This window comes from Tursiops truncatus, chromosome 17, assembly GCF_011762595.2.
Source record: "Tursiops truncatus isolate mTurTru1 chromosome 17, mTurTru1.mat.Y, whole genome shotgun sequence".
NCBI classification, from domain to species: Eukaryota; Metazoa; Chordata; class Mammalia; order Artiodactyla; family Delphinidae; genus Tursiops; species Tursiops truncatus.
The window spans coordinates 140,901-162,553 of record NC_047050.1 but is presented as its reverse complement, the minus strand read 5'-3'; the positions used below and the strand labels follow the sequence as shown (position 1 = coordinate 162,553).

Genomic DNA, 21,653 nt, shown 5'->3' with positions numbered 1-21,653 from the left:
TTCACTTGCTGATTTTAATATTCTCTATTTTTTTGTCATTTTAATTGCTACAGGTTATAGTGTGGACCTCTTTGGCTTCATCTTGTTTGGGACTCTGCTTCCAGGACCTAGATGTCTCTCTCCTTTCCCAGGTTAGGAGGGTTTTCAGCTACTACTTCTTCAAATAAGTTCTCTCTCTTCTTCTAGAATCCCTAAAATGCAAATGTGTACAATGTTAGTACACGTGATGTTGTTCCAGAGGTCTCTTAAACTATCCTCATTTAAATTATGTTTTTTCTGTTCAGCTTGAGTGATTTCCACTACTCTGTCTTCCAGTTCACTGATCCATTCCTCTGCATCCTATAATCTACTGTTGATTCCTTCTAGCCTATTTTTTATTTCAGCTATTACATTCTTCAACTCTGCTTGGTTCTCCCTTAAATTTTCTAACTCTTTGTTAAACTCCCTGTGTCCATCCATTCTTCTCCTCAGTTCTGTAAGCATCTTTATAATCATTACCTTGAACTCTTAAGTGGGTAGATTGCTTATCTCCACTTCATTAAGTTCTTCCGAGGTTCCTTCGTTTGGAACATTTTCCTTTGTCTTCTCATTTTGCCTAATTCTCTTTATTTCTTTGTATTAAGTAGAAAGGCTGGTTAGGCTTCCTAATCTTGGATGAATGGCCTTAGGTTGAACATGTCCTGTGGGGGGGGCCCTGAAGCACACCTCCTCCGGTCACCAGAGCTATATGCTCTAGAGGTGGCCCCTATGTGAGCTGTGTGGGCCCTTCTGTTATGGCAGGTGAATACTGTGGGCACACTGGTAGGTGGAGCTGGTCCCTGGCCCAGCTGGCTGCTAGGTCCTGCACTGGCAGTGGCTGCCAGCATCCTGGTAGCTGGGGCTGGGTGCTGGAATGACTGGCTGCATGGCCTGGGGGTTCCTGGGGCTGCTGCCAGCTCCCTGGTGGGTGGGGTTGGGTCCCAGGTGGCTGACTGCAGGCCCCAGGAGCCCTGGGGCTGCTGCTAGCCCACTAGTGGGTGAGGCCAAGTCCTGGGCTTGCTGGTGGACAGGACTGGGTCCTCATGCAGCTTGCTGCTTGGTCCCAGGGCTTGTGCTGACAGGTTCATGGGTAGGTAAGCCTCTGGCACTGATGAGCTAAAGGGAAGATTCCAAAATGGCCCCTGCCAGCACCAAGTGTCCTCGTGGGAGAATGCACTCCCAAAAAGGGCTTCCACCAGCATCTATGTTCCCAGGAGGAATCCCAGTTGCCTCCTGCCTCTACAGGAGGCTCTCCAGTATCAGCAAGTGGGTCTGACCCAGGCTCCTTTCAAATTACCGCCCCTGCACTGGGTCTCACAGCACATGAGATTTTGTGTGTGCCCTTAAAGAGCAGAGTCTCTGTTTCCTACAGCCCTCTGGCTCTCCCAAAAGTAAGCTCCACTGTCCCTCAAAGAGAGGCACTCTGGGGACTTGCCTTCTTGGTGCAGGACCCCCAGCTGGGGAGCTCCTTGAGGAGAACCGCTGCAACTGTGATTATCCTCCTGACTGTGGCTGCCCTCCCAGGGCTGTGGGCCTGGACTATACCGTGACTCCACCCCTCCTACCAGCCTTGTGTGGTTCTCTCTCTATTACCTTTAGCTGTGAAAAGTCTTTTCCACTAGTCTTTAGATGGTCCTCATCGACAGCTGCTCCGTAAACAGTTGTAATGTTGGAGTGCCTGTGGGAGGAGGTGAGCTCAGGATCTTCCTACTCCGCCATCTTGGCCAAACCCTTCAGTCTATGGAATTTTTAACAAACGTGATTTTTTTAATTAAGCCTTCTGATTATGAGAAGGTTGTGATCTTCTTCATTTATCTTTGAAACAAGCAGCACTATCTGAAACACTACTTGAAATACTCTTTTTCTGATGAGCTGCAGATTTTTAATCAAGTTTTATGATACCATTTCAGGAATACATTCCATAGCAGTGATGTGAATACTGTCATGTTTACCTCCATTTTCCATAGTTAGGTCACTAGAGCTTGATAATTAATGAATAAGTTCTCGAAGACCCTTATTCCAATTCTAGCCATTGTATCTCTTCCTTTTCATCTCCTTTGTGCATAGCATAGTACCTAGCACCAGCTAATAATTTTAGACATTGTGTTAATTCTTTCAAATCACATATGATTTGGAAAATTATTGTTCCTGGCACAAAATGGCTCACTTTTGACACTAAACTCAGTTTAAAAATTTTAATTCACTGTCACATACATACAAAGAAATGCTCTAGGCAATATAGGAAATACAAATGTGAACAAGACATCTTTATATTGATGCAGCAGACAAAAAACTGGCACTTGAATCAGAGAGACCCGGTTGTAAATTCTAGCTTCGGTATCTACTAGTGGTATAACCTAGACAAGTTTTTTAACCATTCTGAGCCTCAATATCTCAAACTATAAAAGAGGAATAATAATACCTACTTCACAATGTTACCTTGAGAATTAAATGAAGAAATATAAAAAGCACTATAAGATTCTTAGGAATAGGGCTTCCCTGGTGGCGCAGTGGTTAAGAATCCGCCTGCCAATGCAGGGGACACGGGTTCGAGCCCTGGTCTGGGAAGATCTCACATGCCGCAGAGCAACTAGGCCCATGCACCACAACTACTGAGCCCGCGTGCTACAACTACTGAAGCCCTCACGCCTAGAGCCTGTACTCCGCAACAAAGAGAAGCCACCGCAATGAGAAGCCCGTGCACCTCAACGAAGAGTAGCCCCCGCTTGCTGCAACTAGAGAAAGCCCGTGCACAGCAACGAAGACCCAACACAGCCAAAAATAAAAATAAAAAATAAAGAGTGCAGCTAATGAGAACTCCTTTAAAAAAAAAAGATTCTTAGGAACAGAAATAGTATATTATCTTACTTATCCCAATGGCCAGCACTGCCTTAGCAAATTACAAGCCTTCCTATCCCTACTCACTCAACAAACATTAATAACATGTACCAGGCATTGTTCTGGGCTGGGGACAAAGGATAAATAAAACATTTTTCTTCGCCTCAAGAAACCTGCAATATAGAAGAAGGAACAGAAAGACAAACATTAGTAACATAAAGAGTGACAGGCGTTAAAGTAGGTGTGGGTCATGGGAGGATTCACAGGGAGCGACGGCTCAAGTTTATGGGCAAGGAAGGTTGATGGGAAAGTGTTCCCAGAAAAGGTGACTTGAAATTGAGTAGATACTTCACAGGCAGGGATGGAGGTGGGAAAGAAGAGTGAATTCTAAGCAAAGACAACAGCAGGAGGCAGAAATATGATGGAATAAGGAGCCCTCCATCTGTGGGGAGTTGTCCTGTGGTCAGCACAGCAGAGCCAGAGGGCCAACGATACAAGCAGCGGGGATAAAAATATGACCACCACATCCCAGAAAGCTCTAGGCAGAGCATTTCTAACCGCCATCTATTTAGCAGCTCTCCCGATCTCTTTTGGCTTTTTTGGGAAGAAAACCCAGAGGCTTTATCTTCATGATCTCTTTTGATCCTTGTTATATGCCTATGAGATAGTTATTCCTATTCTTTTCCAGAGAAGGCCCAAAGAGGTTAAGTTGCTTCTAGGTAGAACAATGACAACTGGGACCCCAGCCTGGCCCATCTGAAACCATGCTGTCCACCACGTTCTTAACTCTCATGCTCTGTCTAATTTTGCAAATGATTTCAAACTTTTGACTACAACATAAATTTCAATTGGCAAGACATGTATGTCTACAACTGAAACAACTATTTTACGAAGCAACATATATACTCTTGTAATGGTTTCCTTTCTCGTCCCTTTTAAGAAAATCTCTGGTTGTAGCTTTTAAGAAGGAGCAAGTGGTCAGCAGTGCCAGTGCCGCTGCTAAGTCATGTGGGCTGAGAGTGAAGTCTGCCTTTGGACTGAACCTTTGCGGCCCTGGGGAAGAGCACCATGCCCAGGGGCAGAAGCTGGACCAGAGGCACAGAAGAGGCATTAGAGACAGAAACATAAAGACACGTCTCAAGGAGTTCTGCTTTACACAGGAGTTGAGGCAGAGGCTGCAGGGGAAGTACAGTCAAGAAAGGTGAGAGTTTTGTTTTGTTTTGATGAAGAAATCTGTCTTTTGCAAACATAAGTAAAAGGCAAATAAATAATTTGGCATTCAATACCCTCATGATCCTAATTCTCTAAGCTCATTTCCTATTGCTCTTTCATAAAAAAGCCTAACTCAGCTACACCAAATTACTGAATTCTTTTCTTTTCTTTCTTCCTTTAATATACTATTTATTTTACCTGGAATGCCCCTGCTCCTTCCTTTCTACCTGGCAAACTCTCATTCAATGCTGAAGACTTTGTTACAGCATCCATCATCCATGAAACCCTTCTCCCCACCCCAACCGTCTATCATGAGTGAGCACCCACACACCCACCACGGCGAGTCCACCAGTAACAGTTCCCATATTGCTTTAGCTTGTACCTACAATGGAGTTCTTCCTAACCCACAAAGGGCTTTTCATTTTGCCACCACTACATATTGTACCCAGTTCTATTTCTATGTACTATTTGTATACATGTCTGTCCTTCTTTGAGACTGTGAGCTTGAAAGCCTAACCTGGTTTTTGTATGCATGGCTCCAAGAGTACAGACTGGCATAAAGAAATTTCCTGCGAGAGAATATGAAATAAGTAAGTTCTGACCACTTCACTCACTGAAAACTTCTCTTTATTTGACCTCTAAATAACAACAGCAGAAATCAATTTTTTTTCACTATATACCTTTCCCTGAAGTGTTGGGAGCCCTAGGTGCAACTGTTCCATCTGAACAGCAACAAAGGGGAAATAAACTTTGCACCACTTCTGCAGTTAATAGAGAAGGAAACTAAAGAGGTTCCTTCTGCTTTGGGGGGAGAGCAGATTTCTTTCTAAATTAGATGTCACACACACAAAAAGACCCTCCAGGAGACCGCAACCAAATTTTTAGATACTACTCATAGGATAGGCTAACCACTTCTGTTCTGACCCATTGTTACATCTAGGAAACCACCTTTTCAGGAGATAATCGTGAAATCAGCTCCTGTGCAAAGAAGATGAGATTAACAGAACGCAGCAGACTTGAAGTGTAGAAAACAGAAGAGAATGGGAGATAAAACAAATAGAGACTACCTTCCATTCTATTAAAGGAAAAGACACTCATATAATGGCAGGGGGCAGGGGGTGTACGTAACATACCTTAAAACATAAAAACAGATAGACAAACCAAAAGAGTCACTGTTAAATATGAGTGAATTTAATATGACCACAGGAAAACAGCCCTGAACGGGATCTTTTTCAGACTATGGTGAAAATATTTTCTTTCCACATGTATTTTGTTCCTCAGATGATGAGACTCTTAAATATACCCTAGAAAAGAAGTTCTTTCTACAAAGCATCCCCTTCATAACTGCCTATCATGACACAGCAACCAAGAAACACAAAAGCTTGTGCTGGGGACAGTCAACTGGTGATTTCCTGCTAGACTTTCTCAACTCACAGGATGATGAAATGGCCTGGTGTTGCAATGCAGTTATGACTTTGGGTGAAAACACAGGGCATCCAAGATAGAAGTGGCCAAAGACAGTGGTGCCCAGCAAGAAGTTGTTCCTACAAAGGAAATTGCAGTTTCTAAGATGAAGAGGAAGTCAAGAGGGAGAATTAAGTGTCTTAAGAACTTGAGAAAATACTGAAGAAACTACTTGTGGTCTCACATCTATTTAAAGCCTTACATAGTATATTCAGGTTATCATTAGTTATAAATTTGAAACTTTGCCAATGCAGTTTAGGGTAAAGCTCACCCACAGAAGTCAAATCATGTCTGTTAGGGGCTGCTGTTCTCCTCTATTCCTTGCAGAAAGCTCTTCTGGAAAAATGTATGGTGATGATATTGACTGAAGGGACAGAGGAAGACCACTCTCACTCATCTGCCCCTAGGCAGTTAAGAGTCCTGGTCAGATTCCTCTTCATTTTACAATGCCCTGCATTGCCCTCTTCACACACAAACCCTCACACAATAAGCGTCTAGTCTCTGTAATAAATGGCAACTTCTAGAGTTTATTTCCACTTGCCCGTAAAATGTACCCAAGTCACAAAGACCACACTACTAGTCAGTTCCTTGGCATTAAATGAATTAACACAAATTATCATCCTATCTCCTCCATCTGTAAACAACAGAAACTCAATGGAAACTTCATATCCCACCCCCCCATCTCTCTTTTTAATTTTTTTTTACCATGTCCAGAATTCTTTTCCTGATGCTTAGAAATATTCGCACAACAGACCTTTTCCACCATTAAGCAAGAAACAGTATTGCATATGTTTTTAGTCAATAATAGGCTTTAAAAATATTTAATAGTGGTATTAACAAGAAGGAGAGTATTAAGTTTTTCATAAAAGACCACATGTGACTTTTCCTGTATCTAGAGTGTGTGACCACGTCGATTTTCTATCAAGACCCACAGCATGTTCACCTCTGCAAGACGATGTGAGGCACCAAGGACCTGCTTTTTACCCTAATTTCCGAAATCTTGTTTGATACTATTTCACTCTAAATGACCTGCACTCAAGAGTGAGATCTCCCTCACAAAACCACCTTTCCGACGTCTCAATTCCTTTTGACTCTGTTAATAACCACTGATATCACCATCCTAGAATTTCTAATTTGGCTTTGGAATCACTGTGTTCTTACAATCTCCACCTGCCTTTCTCACCTTCATTCACTTAACAAACACTGGTGAACAACAAGTGCTCTGCTCGACGCTGCAGCACAAACACGAAGACAGACGTGGGCTAGTTATGGACAGGGAATCATCTGTTACAACAGAGTGTGCTACATGCCATGGAAGGAGGAAGGACAAAGTGCTATAAGGTATGTAAGAAGGGCACGAAACCAGACCCAGGGGTGGGGGCCAGCGAGGGCTCCCGGAGGGAGGGAGAGTGAAGATGACCCTTCGCTGTGCTGGGATGCCGGCAGCAGAGTTTCTGCCAGCTATTTAACTTCCTTATGTTGACATACTCCCACTCACTTAAACGTGTGGGTTTACGTAACAACATACACTACCTGTGCCCTGTGAATGCTGTCCACGAGCTTTAGGTTAGTTTTCTATCGTGTGTAACAAGTTTCCACAAACTGAGGAGACTGTAGTCACACAGGCTTATCAGCTAGTAGTTCTGCAGGCCAGAAGTCTTGCTTGGTTTTTTTGGTTTGTTTTCTTGTGGCTGCACCGCATGGCATGTGGGATCTTAGTTCCCCGACCAGGGATCGAACCCATGCCCCCTGCGGTGGAAGCACAGAGTCCTAACTACTGGACTGCCAGGGAAGTCCCTTGCTTGCTTTAACTGAGTCCTCTGCTCACAAAGCTGAAATCAAGGTATGCCTGGGCTTACTTCTCCCCTGGAGGCTCTGGAGAAAAACCCAATTCTAAGCTCATTTTCTTGTTGGCAGAATTCAGGTCCTTTCGGCTTTATGACTGAGGTCTCTATTTCCTTGCTGGCTGTTGGCCGGGGTCCACTCTGAGCTCCTAGATGCTGCCACATACCTTGCCCTGTGGCCTCGTCCAACTGTGAACCAGCAATATTACATAAATCCCTTTCCTGCTTCCAATTCTGACTTCCTCAGTCTCTGACATCTAGACCCAGATTTAAAGGGCTCATGGGATCAGGTCAGGCCCACTGAGGATCAACTCTTGTCTTCAAGTCCACTGTGCTACATAACAAAACCTAATCATGGGAGCAAATACCATCCTAGTCACAGTCGCAGGGATGATGCAGGGTACTGCCGGGAATGGGGATGTCAGAGGTCATTTTAGAATTCTACCTACCACAATTTATAAAGAAAACACAAAAACTTGGCATTAAGATACTTGTCATCAAGGAAGAATTTTATGGCACTGATCAGAAACTGGGTACTTGGGTTCTCTCTATATAAAGATTTTAGTTTTCAATCCTGAGATTCCAAGAACCAAAAAATTATAGACAACTCCCAAATCTATGCCTCCTGCTTTTTTATCCCTAATTCACTCATCTTTACAAATGCCTGAGACATTTATATTTGAATATCTCACTCAACCTCACATGGTAAGACTGAACTAACAGCCTTCCCCTTCAGAGTTACCCCGTTCTGAGATTTCCATTACACCCGCAGGCAGCCAGTGTTCCAGGGTATCAGCCTCAGCATGATGATTTTATCTTTTACTCTGTGTTCTCTTTGACATCAAGCCAAACTGAAACTAATTCATCAATAAATCTTAATACTCCTCCCTCTCTCCATTCCCAAGCACACTCTGTCTAGAACAGGGTCATTAGAAACACTGGTCTCCCAACCTGACCTCCCCTCCCTGGAGCTTTCTTTTCTTCCCCTTCTGTCCACGCACACACTGGCCCCACTCTGCACATGCCAGTGAAGTCCCCAACACCCCACTCGGCCGACTCAGGAACTCCCACTCGGGAACCAGAGCAGCCGCTTGTCCCAGTCCCGGATACAGGAGCTCCTGGTGCCAGTGCTCACGGCCAATACTTAGCATTCCCTGGGCCCTGAACTCATACTTCAAACCCCGTAATCCAGCTCCACACCAGAGAGTCAGCTGCCTGCACTCCTCACCGTCTAGTCCCACCTCAGGCTCTGTGTACTGCTCTCTCATGCAGACGTGCCTTAGCCTTGTGGCGCCAGCTGCACAAAGGCTTTTCTGATGACTGTCATGCTACCACCTGCCTCAAGGACCTCTCCATCCATACCGCCTGGCAGTAGCTTATCTTGCTCTGGCTCCTATCAAGTTTTTTTACAGGGGCACTGTACCTCTGCCACTTTATCAAGGGTGTGTGTGTGTGTGTGTGTGTGTGTGTGTGTGTGTGTGTGTGTGTGTCTCTGTGTGTGTGTGTGTCTGTGTGTGTGTGTGTGTGTGTCTCTGTGTGTGTGTGTGTGTCTGTGTGTGTGTGTGTTCGCTCCCTCAGCGCTACAGAATTCAGTCAATTTTCCCCACGATCCAATCTACATCTCCAGTTCCAGTGCCTTGCCTGGAAGAACATCTTTAAAACACAGGTTAATACAGCAGGCCATCCATTCTGGTCTCTGTAGGAATGAGGTAAGAGCATCATTAACAATCCAGAGTGGCAGACAAGTCAATTTATTTAATGTTTACACTGAATAATATTTAAGACTCTTAAAATAGGAGTAAATGGAAAAACGACTCTAGGAAAATAAACTACTTCTTCTAGACATCGAGGACACATAGTAAAAGAGGTTTTGAAGTAGGGAGAGAAATAGAACTTGGAAAAATGTGCATTTTCATGTGCAAAATTGCATGTGCACAAGGGTTGCTTTGTTTCGTAAGTAAAAGATGGGAGACAATCTGAAAGTCCACCCACAGGGGAATAGCTAAATAGATGACGGTATCACCACGTGCGGACACTGTGCCACAGCGGTAAAAAGGAGACTTCCTGAGCTACTATGGAAGGGTCTGGGCACACTAAGTGTGTTACTTCGTGTGCAGAGCTATGTGTCAAGTATGCTGTCATTTGTTTACAGAGGTCAGGGGACATATCTTCATATACATTTACTTACATCTCTGGAAGAATTTAATAGTAGTGTTTGCTGATTGGGGGAAGGGAACTCTGGGATTGAGGAGGCTTCCGTCCTTGCCTGTGGTATGTGGACTGTGTGAACCTGGTACTGAAAGAGGCCAGGCAGAGCCACCTCTGTAATTGCCGGAATGGAGCAGATTCATCCACAGCTTGTTGTAAAGCTCTATGCTCCAGAAGAAGCTTCATGCTTCCAGAAATACCCATATGTGTTTACCTGATCTTCTCTGGCAGAAGAAAAGTTTTAGAGGTAACATGCCCAAACATTTGTGGACTCCTTCTTTTGCCAGAAGCGCTGCGCTGTACACAGCAAAGACACATCCAGTAGAACAGCCACAGGCCTGCAACGAGGGCAGACAAGTGGCAACTGCACACAGGAGGCTGCCCACGCCTCAATAAAGACCATGCAATCTTGCCATTTGCGACAACATGGATGGAGCTTGAGGCCATTACACTAAGTGAAATAAGTCAGGCAGACAAAGACAAGTACTGCATGGCGTCACACTTATATGTGGAATCTAAACAAGCCAAACTTGTGAAGATACTTTAAAGCACAGGAGGCAAACCGGCAGCCAGCAGAGAAGTTTTCATTTTTGCTTTTTGCCCTACAGAGTTTTTCATTTTTCGTTTTTATTTTTCTTTGAACTAGTTGCCTACATGTAGAAATTGGGAGATTTCACAGGCAGATCTGACTGATAGCTTCTCTTGAAACTGAGAGGATCTGGCAATGCTGCAGTCACACTCCTGCAAGGCAACAGCTGGCCAGAGCTTTACTAACAGTTCTTGTGCTCAGCCAGGCCCTCTGGGCCTAATGGTTTGTATCACTTGCCTGGTCCACAAGCATCCACAGGCCTCCCACCCTGGGACTTGTTCCTATACAGATGAATCAATGACTCCAGGCTCCAAGGTGAGCAGAACGAGCAGAGTAAACTGATTCACAGCTTGACAGTGACATCCTTTGGCTGCTTAAGGACTAATGAGAAATAACCAGCCACACAGCAATGATTCTTGTTGCCTGTTTTCCGGGAAAGCCACTCTCCATTTCTGTAAAAAGGTGTTCCAGGCTCTTTCAAACAGTTTTACACATATACATACATCCATATGATTCAGTATGAAAGCCAATCCTGATCACACTGTTATGGTTTGTTATTTCGAAGAAGGAAGAATACCTGGGAGGAGAAAGCTAGTGGTACATTCCAAAATGAGAACTACCATTTATGATATATTCTTGAGACACAAAAAAACACATGAAACACACACACCCACAATTACTGTACTTTCTTCAGAGGTGGGATGCTCTCTACACTAAACTGTAGGACACTTACAAACTCTATAAGGCATAAAGTTGAGATTTAATCTCAAGTTTATCTGCAGTGGTTAAGTTGATTTTCGAGGAAAACAGAAAGAATTAAATTCATACCCCACCTTCATCCTTGAAGAAAAGGCAAGACATAAAATCACTATACTGTATTCATTAAGTCTCTTTTCCATTTTGCCCCTGTGCGTACAGCCAAAAAGGAAGGCCATCTCAGACTCCTTCACACGCTCTGACGTACAGAACTGGGACCTGGGGCTCCCAACAAGCAGACGCCTTGACTGTGGTACTTTCCAAAGGAGAGATGCTGTCAACGTTTGGGACTAACAGTGTTCCAACACAATGATAACAGAGGTGATATGAATACTTCATCTAATGTGCCACAAATAATATAAAAACAGAACTCTACTAAAAATCTATAGAAGTAAAATGCCTCACTCTCATTACCAGATGTCCAGGAAACCCCACTCACACTGAGTTAATGTCTTAAGATGAAAATAAATTGTACAAAAATGTTAATTCTAATTACCTCCAGCTAGAGAGACTATAGAAAAGTTGTGATTATCAGTTAATAATGCAGAGAAAACTCAAAAAAAAGAGGTGTGTGTGTATCCTACATCCTAACTTCTTAAACGTAAATAACTATGGGCAGGACAAAAACCCATAAAAAAGAAAGAAATATATTACATGACAACAAAATCTTTAAAAATTTCCTACTGATATAAAGGTGAGAAAGTGCTCTAGAACTGAGAAATTCTTATGAGACAATCTAAGCCAATGACATTCCATATTTACAGACAACTACAGAGAGCACAGGTGTGAATGTATTTAATCATCTTCTCTTCACAAGATTGCTGTGAGGCAGATATAAGGAGATCTTAGCCTTAAACCTTCATCTTAAATTAAGAAAATCTGTGTTAGGTCCTGTCTCCTGCCACCACAGGAAAATGGGCCAAACTCAGGAGTGAACGTACCTGTAAACCTATCATTTTGGACATACAGTTATTTGGGAACAAAATAAGATAATCACTCAATATTTATTTCTTTAAAATTAAAAAATAAAATGAAATGGTCTGCCCAAAGCCCAGTTTACTTGTTAACAGATCTGATAAATAAGGATGGCGATTCTTACCAGGGTGGAGAGCAAAGACTGTCAGCATAAGATGCGTGTAAGCCACGAACATTTTAGTGAGTAAACACAAATGCACTGAATCACAGATACGCGTATTTATGTTTAGTGTCCTCTAATATCATTTACTAACCTTAATGCAGCTTTAAAACACTACATCCTCAACACATAAGAAATCGCCTTTCCTTTCTCATTTCCTCCCCAAATTTTTTTCAGAACTCCAAATTCCAGATTTCAAATCTCTTTCTTATAAGTAAAAAAACAAAGGCACATATTTATGGAAATGAGTTTGAGGCTCTTTGAGCCTTCCTTCTTAGAAGCTCAGCTCAGTAAAAGAAGCAGAAATCATATGGTGAGGAAAATAAATGCTATCTTGCTCCATCATACCACAGAAAGAATGCAACCCATACCAAAGTGAAATGATACAGTAAAAATAAGATAAAGGAAAGAAGTTTGACTTAAGCAAATGCCCTCCTTCTCTTGGCCTTCCTAAACCCCTCCACACTCAGTGCTTTTTTCACGTAGACATCCTAGAACCTAGTGGGATATCTTTAAGAACTATAAGATACACACTGAGCAGAGCAGTGCACTGACGTCTCCAACACAGGCAAGATAAGCACAAGTTCTGACTGGTGGCTAGGGAGTGGGTGTTGGGACGTGGAAACACAGTGGAATGATTTTCCCTCCCTTAGATCCAAATAGCAAGGTGTGTCAAGGCCCAGAAATTTGGATGGAAGACTCTAAGTAAAAGATGAACAAGAAACATGTTAGTATAGAAAGTTTAATGTGTTCCCTTACAATCCCCGTTGATCAATTCACATTTCCCCCATTCCTTAATTTCCTACTTATTTAAGAATCAAAACCTTTTACATGAGCACTCAACTTAAACTGATGAGAATACAAGGAGATTCTTCTTCTCTTAGGATCTAAATCAAAGATTCCATTGTTGTCCTCATCTGCCCTTTACCAGCAGAGTAATGCTGGGCAAGGTTTTAATTTGAGACTCAGCCAAATTTTCCCACAGGCACAATAGAGACAGTAATGCCCACCTCAACAGGGCCACTGTGGAAACTGAATGACAAAAATATACATAAGCAAGATCCTCTAGGACTCTGCATATCAGTTAGAAACCCACATAACAGCAGATGTCCTCACTGTACAAGTTTTAAAAACTGAAGTTCAACATCCAAATTTTCTAGGGCTTTATGTATATACTGGTCTTATTTTAGGTATCAGATGCAACCCTTCCCTGCCCCCACCTACCTCAAATGTGTTGTCTACTCAGGAATATTTTTCATTACAACTTCTCCTGGAAATATACGTTATACAGATCATTACCACACGTTCAACCTATGGGACGCATTAGCTTTGTTAATGAGCTCTCTACTTGGAATTTAATTATCATATGAAATTTTGGTAATACATTTTCAAATGGCCAAGCCATGTGATCATGCATGCTTATTACACAGTCATTTCTTTAACTCTTTTCCTTAATTAAGTACAGAATCTTTCTTCACTTAGTTTTTCTCACAGATGAAAATTCCGATGGTATCAGGACACATATTTTGTTAAGCATCCTCCACTACGATATGAAAGTTTCAGTACTGACAGATACTCAGAGTGAGAAATCATGCTCTGATCCCTCAACTTCATCCTGTCACCCTCATTATAGGCGTAAAACTGTCTGATAAAAGTAGAGAAATTTAAGGGAATAAATACAGAATAAAAAATATAATATCACCGATTCTATTTTCATGAGAATTGAATGTTTAAACAGTTATATTTAGTTCTGCTTTCACCACAGATACAGGTATTTAACTCATGAGTATATGAGTCTTGCCAGCAGTGTTTTCAAAAAATCCCTGCCACTACCCATCTGCCTGTCTTACCTCTACTCACTCATTCACGATGATCCAGGCCCTCAGGAAACTTCAGTCCAGTTGGGGAGAAAGACGCGTAAGGCAGTGCTTACTGGGAGCTATGACAAAGGACACACTGGGAGCAAGAAGGGCACTGTGGTGACGTGATACCCAAACCCTAGCTTTCGACTAGCGCTACGACGTGTCTCCTGAGGAAGGAGGGGAAGGAAGTAGTATACTCCTTCCAGCATTCAACATTCTAAGGCTTTCTGAGAAATTTATGTGTATTCAATCTGCATTAACAGTATTTAATACTGTTCAAAGGTCCTTGGAAGAGCAATAAATTAGTATTTTTGCCAAAGGAAGATTTGATGGGGGAAAAAAAGTTTCTTCTGTTCAAGCTTTACTGGAAGCCCAGCGAAAGTAACCCATGCAGAAAAATGCCTGAAAGAAATGTTTATATTATAGCTTTTGCTAACATGTTTGGTTTTAAATACTTAATATAAGCCTGTAAAAGCATATGTTTATGATTTATTTGCTTTGTTTGATTATTTTTTGATATAAAATATGTTCCCATACCTAAATGCCCCATCATCATAAGTCTGATGTGTGATGTGACTGTCATCCATTAACTGGCCAAGCTGTTAGTACATGGTGAGCAGCTGAGGACAAGGCAACCTGCCAGATTCCAGAAAGGCATTAATGAATAGGGCAGTGATCAATCACAAAAAAAGAAATATTAGCAGACATCACCCCCCAAAATCACATATTCCGACAGTAATGCAAGACTTCTTTAAAACCTTTATCAGTATCAACAGAAACTTCATATCCTTGGTTAAGTACTAGAATGAAAAAGAAAAAAAGTAAACTTCCGAGGATCTAGTGAGCTAGTATAAGGCAAGATACGTTTGCTCACTCACTTACACATACGCAAATTAGTTTTGGAAAAAAATTGTTTAAACGTATAATTTTCAGACAAAACTGCTCTAATCATTAGCTTTCTGTATACTTACTGCATTTTTAATACAAAAGGGTCAGGGCATTTCTGACAGTGGAAAACAAAGTTGGTAAGTGAGAAAAAACCCAAGAAACTAAGCAAGAACCATTCATTCCAATGAGTGAAAGGATGAATAAAATCCTTAAAGATGGATATTTGATAGTATTTTTCTTGCTTCTAATCCACCTCTTCCAGCTTTAATTTGCATATGTGACTGAGAAAAGCACTTTCTGAACACTGTGTGCTTTCTTCAGTGGCATAGTGCAACACCTTCCATGGCACAGTAGACTTCATGTGGCACCTACTAGATACGTGTCTGGTATGGTTAAGAGAGCAGTGATAGTTCACCAATTCAGACACGGAGAGTCAATAAACAGACAAGAACGTGATATCGGTGTCAAAAGCATTGTTTGTATATGAAGCCATAAAAACCACACCTCTGAAAGACAAAAATATTAATAATCTTGTTTTAAAACAACTAATTCTCCAGACCCACCTAACATGCCAAGACAGAGGAGTGTTCCTCACTCAGTTTAGAATCTACACTGAAACTTATCTGAATGAACTTGACCCTGGCTGGCAGCAAGCCAGTAACCTTCGTCACTGAAGACTTAACAGAACACTGTGTTCTTGGCACAAGCACAAAGAAAGGTGTTGAAATCCACGCTAAAAATAATCTCAGCTCACATTTTAATCGGTTTTTAAATATGATGATAAAAGATAAATATGATGAGGGCTTTTCAGTGTTTGGTACATTTTAAATTCAGATAATTTTTAACCCCTACTCCATTTGGTTCACTTTCACAACACTTCCTCTGGGCCCCTCCCAGAACACTGTGAATCCCCACTCTGGCCCTCCTCTGTGCCTCCTCCTCTAATGATTTACCTGGAAAATTCCAATGCACCCTGCACTGGCAATGGTAGGAGGGACAGCAAGTAAAGCCAGAAACAATGCATTGACTCACTTCCGCAGAAAGCCCTGGAGAAAAATGTGGGCCACGGTTCAGTCGTCTTACGCGATGCTGTCAGAACAGGTAAGAGGTACTAAAGTTATGTCATTCCCATACAGGTTACGTTAACTCATCCACAAAGGTAAGATGCAAATGAGAAGGCAAGGAACACACAATGTGGCAGCGAGTCTATATACTTTCTTTCAGAAAAAAACACTAGTCTTCCTTTAGTTTTTGCCATCCTCCTTTTCTCCTACTCCAAAAAGGCCATCCTTGGTCTAACATTAGGATAGTTCAATCTCACCGCGAACTACAGCAGTTCACAATCACCTCCTAATATGGGGGAAACCCACACAAGTCCTAGAATGCTCAGAGTGAACAAGATTCAAACCACAAACATTCAGCAGTCTACACTGGCAGAAGTCAACAATGAAATGACAGATGTTTATTCACCCTTAAACCTTTAGCTTTTAGTCTTAATTATTTACTACTTTTATAGATCTCTCATCTTACAGCAGCACATATCCCATGTCTAAGTCAAAGCAAACAAGCATATAAAGTCTTTAGCTCTGATGCTGATATTTTTATGGCCTAGACTCCAGATAAAAACAGAATTACATAGTCAAATGATTTTTCTCAACATAGTAAAACGTTAAAGAATATTGAACACTTACTGTCTTAAAATTATAATGTATTTTAAACCTTACTTTTTCAAAATTATAACATAATTATTTGTTCATAATTATTTCAAATTATGTTTAAAGTAAGTTGTAGTTAATACTAACCCAGGAAGTCAAAGAAAAAGAATTTAAATATGCATGGTTTACCTTCAAATAAACGCTTCTTTTTTCAACCAAATATGACTGACTCAGATGAATATTAAAACTAATCTAAATATCTTGATACTAACTGATAACTAAGTATACATGGACCAAAAATGCATCTAGAAGTAGGCCTAGGCTTAAAATTTTGCTATAATTAAAAAGTCAGTTCTACTCTGTATTTCTATGATATGACCATCTAACCAACAAATTAAAACACATTAGTTAACTTTATATAAAATCACCATTTATATTATACATTTGCTATAAGGATGTACACTCTCTTATGGCATTCCACCATGTTATACAGAAGCACTTCAACAATTTAGACAGCCTTGGCATAAAAATTATAAAATTTCTATGCAAAGACCTTCTGATAATCCTTCAGAAACTATTCCATCTACACAGAATGATAGAGAAATGAACCTCCCTGCTTGTGTGTGTGCACGCACGCGTGCACACACGCACGTGTCTACATCTATACCTAACTATGAGGGCAGTGCTTAGAAAATATACATGAATATAAAAAGATGATGACAACCTCAATTAAAAGAAGAACGTTTTAAATGGAAGGATTTTTTTTTAAACTTCCTGCTTTGATAAAACTTTAGACATACAGGAGAGTTACAAAGATAACACAGAGTTTCTATGTAGTCTTCACCCAGCTTCCCCTAAGGTTAACATCTTATATAACCATGCTACAATTAGGAAAATAATAATTAACATTGGTACCATCCTATTAATTAAACTACAGGCTTTAATCAGATTCCTCCAGTCTTTCTGTTTCAGGATCCAATCCAGGATCGCACACAGCATTTAACTGTCATGTCTCCCAATTCTCCTCCCATCTGTGATGGTTCTTCTCTCCTTGTCTTTCAAACTTGGCACCTTAGAGAAGTATTGTTCAGCTATTTTGTAGAATGTCAATCAACTTGGATTTGCATAATATTTTCTCATGATTAGACAGAAGTCAGGAACTTTGTGGTGGTGTGCCCTCAGTTCATCACATCAGAGGGTACATAATATCAATGTCAGTAACACTGATCACTTGGTTAAGGGGGTGCCTGCCAGGGTTCAACATGTAAAGTACTATTTTCCCCTGTGTAATTAAGAAATATTTGGGGGAAATATTTTAAAGTCATACAAATTTATCCTGTTTCTCATAAAGCTTGCCCACTGATTTTAACACTTTCTGATGGATCTTGCCCTCAGCAATTATTATTGTTCTGGTCTAAAGATGACTTCCTATTTCCCTCATTCCTTCTACATTTGTTGAAATTCTTTTCTAAGTTGTTCTTTCTCTATTTATTTATTTATGTATTTATTTACTCGATCATGTGTCTGTACCAGTATGGACTCATGGATATTTATTTTATTCTTTGGGTTATAATTCAATATTATCATTCCTTACCTCACTGCTCCAATTGTTCCAGCTTTAACTACAGAGTGAATATGTCCTTTGGACATTCCTCCCAACACTCTTTTTTGAATACTTTCTTATTTTCTGACAACCAAAGATGCCCCAGGCTCACCTTATGTTTTCTCTGCCCTGGCCACAGATTCAGCCACTTTTTCTAAAGAGTCCTGATTCCTTTTATTGGAGTGCGGTATTGAAAACCATGACCTGGGCCGCTAGGTTTACTTGTTGCTCACTGCTTCTGGGCCCCCTCAGTGGAAGAGACAGGAAATCTCTCACACACACACACACACACACACACACACACACACACACACACACACACACACACACACACACACACACACACACACACACACACACACACACACACACACACACACACACACACACACACACACACACACACACACTTCTATACTTCCTTCTTGCATCTATCTACCTATCTATACTTTTTTTTTAAAAGAAAGCACATAAGTTCAAACTGATACACTCAACTCCAATACGGAGCCATGGAGTTCATGTCAGCATTTCCCACTGCTTATTTGTAACTTCATTCTCCCCCAGCTCTCAGTATCTACAATATGAGTTATATTTACTTATGTGCTCAACAACAGTACACATGCAAAGTATTTTCAAAACTGCTAAGTCATAGCTGTGAGAAACAAACATAGACTAGAGTACAATGTATGTATCCAGTTCTTTTTGTTTTTAGCCTTAGGGTATTCAGCCAAAGTTACTTAGATCAGTACACTCTTCCTCAAACCCTTGAGTGAAGTTACATAATTCACCACAGTCTGCATTCTGTCTTGGGTTCCCCTGACAACCTGATTTATCTGATTTATTTAAATGTGCAGAGTAAAATTCGTTTTGGGGTTCACAGTTCTATAGGTTGTAACAAATGCCGAGTTGTGTATGCATTGCCACAGTACAGGAAGGACAGCTCCCTCACCTTGAAAACTCACGTTTCTCCTTTGTAGTCAATCCCTTACCCCAATCTGGTCAACCACTGATTTGTTTCCATCATGAGAGATTTGTAACATACTTGGTTCTAACTTCATTAATTCCCTGATTCAGTCAACATTTGGTGAAGACTTATCACATGCCAATCTCTGAGCTAGGTATCAAGAATGATAAACCAAATCTCAGACTAATGAAGGCATTCTCAGTCTCTTCTTGAATATGAGAAAATCCAACTCTCAGATACCTGGAGCCAAAAATACTAGAAATAATAAGGAAACCTTTGATTTTCCTATTTGTTTCTTAACTTTAGTACCATCATCTTTATATTGGAAATAAATTTTTTAGGGAAACCAGCTGAGGAAAGCTGAGCTCTATCTCCTCAAATACTAGTATTTGCATTAGGTAATTTTTTTAAAGGAAAAAGAAAAAGACATACTGAACAATGAACAAAACAAGACTACAATTCAAAATTTTTCCTAGGTGTAAAGTCAACATATAACATAGCATCCACTTAATTATTCCTAATATCATTATTATTTTTTTATTAATTATTCCTAATAATATTCCTAATAATTATTCCTAATATTTACTAGTACAATAAAGTTAGGACAGCTAGATAATGATCTTGAAGTGTGTATGTCTTAACAATTTCCAATCCAACTGAACTTTAGATGAAACTGAGAAATATGGTTTTTACAAATTACCTATATATTCTGAAATGTTTCTTTCAAAATGTGACCAGATTTCAAGCACATGCAGGGATCATGCCCACAGTAAGTATGTTAGTATAGTACAGCCTACTGGAGGAAAAGGAAAGGCAGCCGAGATAGATACCTGCACTAAAGATAAGTAAATGATGAAATACCAGTGGGCATAAGATAGGTAATAGTAAGAAAGAGAGTTTACAATGCATACCAAAAACTATCTTCAAAAATACAAAATCCAGACTTACTTCAAAGCACAACAGAGGACAAATCAGAAATATGAGGAAGAAAATCTAACTTACGTTACCATCATAATTAGATAACATATGGCAGAAATTCTACAGAGAGGAAAGCAGTGAGGCCAAAGAAATAGCCCTGAGCTGGCAGCTGGCTGCTGTTTCTAACCGTACATCTTCTCTCTGTCCAGACAACTCCTCCACTTATCAACCATGGATCCATGAGCTTTCACTTCTCTAAGATTCATGATTCTGTATGAAAATAAACATACAGAAACATCTCCAAAGCTAAGCAAAAGCCCCTTATGCTAAATTTTAGTACAAATAGTTAGACTTCTATAACAATTTCTCTAAATACAAAATTTCATATAAAATATCCTTTTCAGGATCATTAGAAATAGGAATGGAGGGTGAGAAATGGGGTGGCGGGGGAGGATGAAATAGAAGGCAGAGTGCAAAAAACGTATTGGTAACACTATCTGGAAATGACAGAGGAAGATACAGCAAAGTATACCTACCTCTAAGAAGGATTTTCTTATGTCCTTTTTGCCATGGTAGCAGGCAGGATAGAGAAGGGGGGTGGGGAGGGACTGGAGAATAAGAGATTCATATAGGAACTGCTGATAAAGCCATGTGAGACAATACTGATACTTTCTATATGCTGTGACAGGAAGTTATCATGGGTGGCAATGTAACTTTAGAAAAGGAATTTGGAAAAACTCCCTGGATGCACATAACAGTATTCCCTTAAGTTGGCAATATGAGAGACAAAAGTTACTGGAGACTCTGGAAACAGTTTGCTGGTAACAGTAATTTAAAACTTAGACAAAAAACAAACCAGGGATGAAGGTTCACGTGTAGAAAAATAAAATTCTGCTTTGCATAAAAATTACCTGTAATAAAGTAAAACATTTTTTAACTGAGAAAGTTTTGAAAATGGAAAAGAAAACAGAACTTAGCATTACAAAACATATTATTATACTAATTTAAATGTGTGAAATATTTTATTTTGCTTCAAGGTTTTTTAAAATAAACAAAAAAACAGGTATGTCTACATACCCCAAAAGCCCTAAACTGCAACCGAAGTCATGCCAGTATTGTTTTTCCTATAGGTTTTAAGTTACTTAAACAAAAACTCTTCTCCTGTGAGAGATCTTTAAGAACATAAAACTTACAGTTGGAAAGAGAACACTGCACTACTTCACAGCCTTGCAATGAAATTATGTTTGCAAACATGTCAGGGCAAAGCTGTGTATCAGCACAGTTTCAACTCCACTATTCCAACATGGTGCACTGCAATTCAGTTCTGATACTAACTACCCAAGACAGCCCAGACCCCGCACCTTGAGGGCTAGTCCTCCACAAGACTGTACTCCTGACACGAGCTGCTAGTTCCAGGTATCATCGAGCTGACTCACTACAAATTCAGGGATTCCTGCAACCCCCTCACATGCGATAATTCATTACAACAACTTACAGAACTCAGGGAAAGTATGACACTTAACAACTATAGTTTTATTATAAAGGATACACATCAGGAGAAGCCTGGGAGGGTACCAGATGCATTTTCCATTCTCTGCCCCTGAGGGATCAGGGCCTGACATCCTCCCAGCATATTGATGTGTTCACTAACCAGGAAGAGCCTCTTAGCTTCAGTGTCCAGAAGCTTTTTGGAATTTCA

General features: G+C 40.6%; 1 protein-coding gene and 1 long non-coding RNA gene across 14 annotated transcripts in view; one reads left to right on the top strand and one right to left on the bottom strand.

Moving 5' to 3' along the window:
- SPIDR (scaffold protein involved in DNA repair) overlaps window positions 1–21,653 on the bottom strand; it is a 383,959-nt gene that overhangs the window by 276,744 nt on the left and 85,562 nt on the right. The gene's annotated exons all lie outside the window — the stretch shown is intronic.
- On the top strand, window positions 3,870–14,593 carry LOC109548329 (uncharacterized). The gene is made up of 3 exons (XR_002174426.3): window positions 3,870–4,057; window positions 5,350–6,873; window positions 11,092–14,593. It is a non-coding gene; the product is annotated as an uncharacterized lncRNA (long non-coding RNA).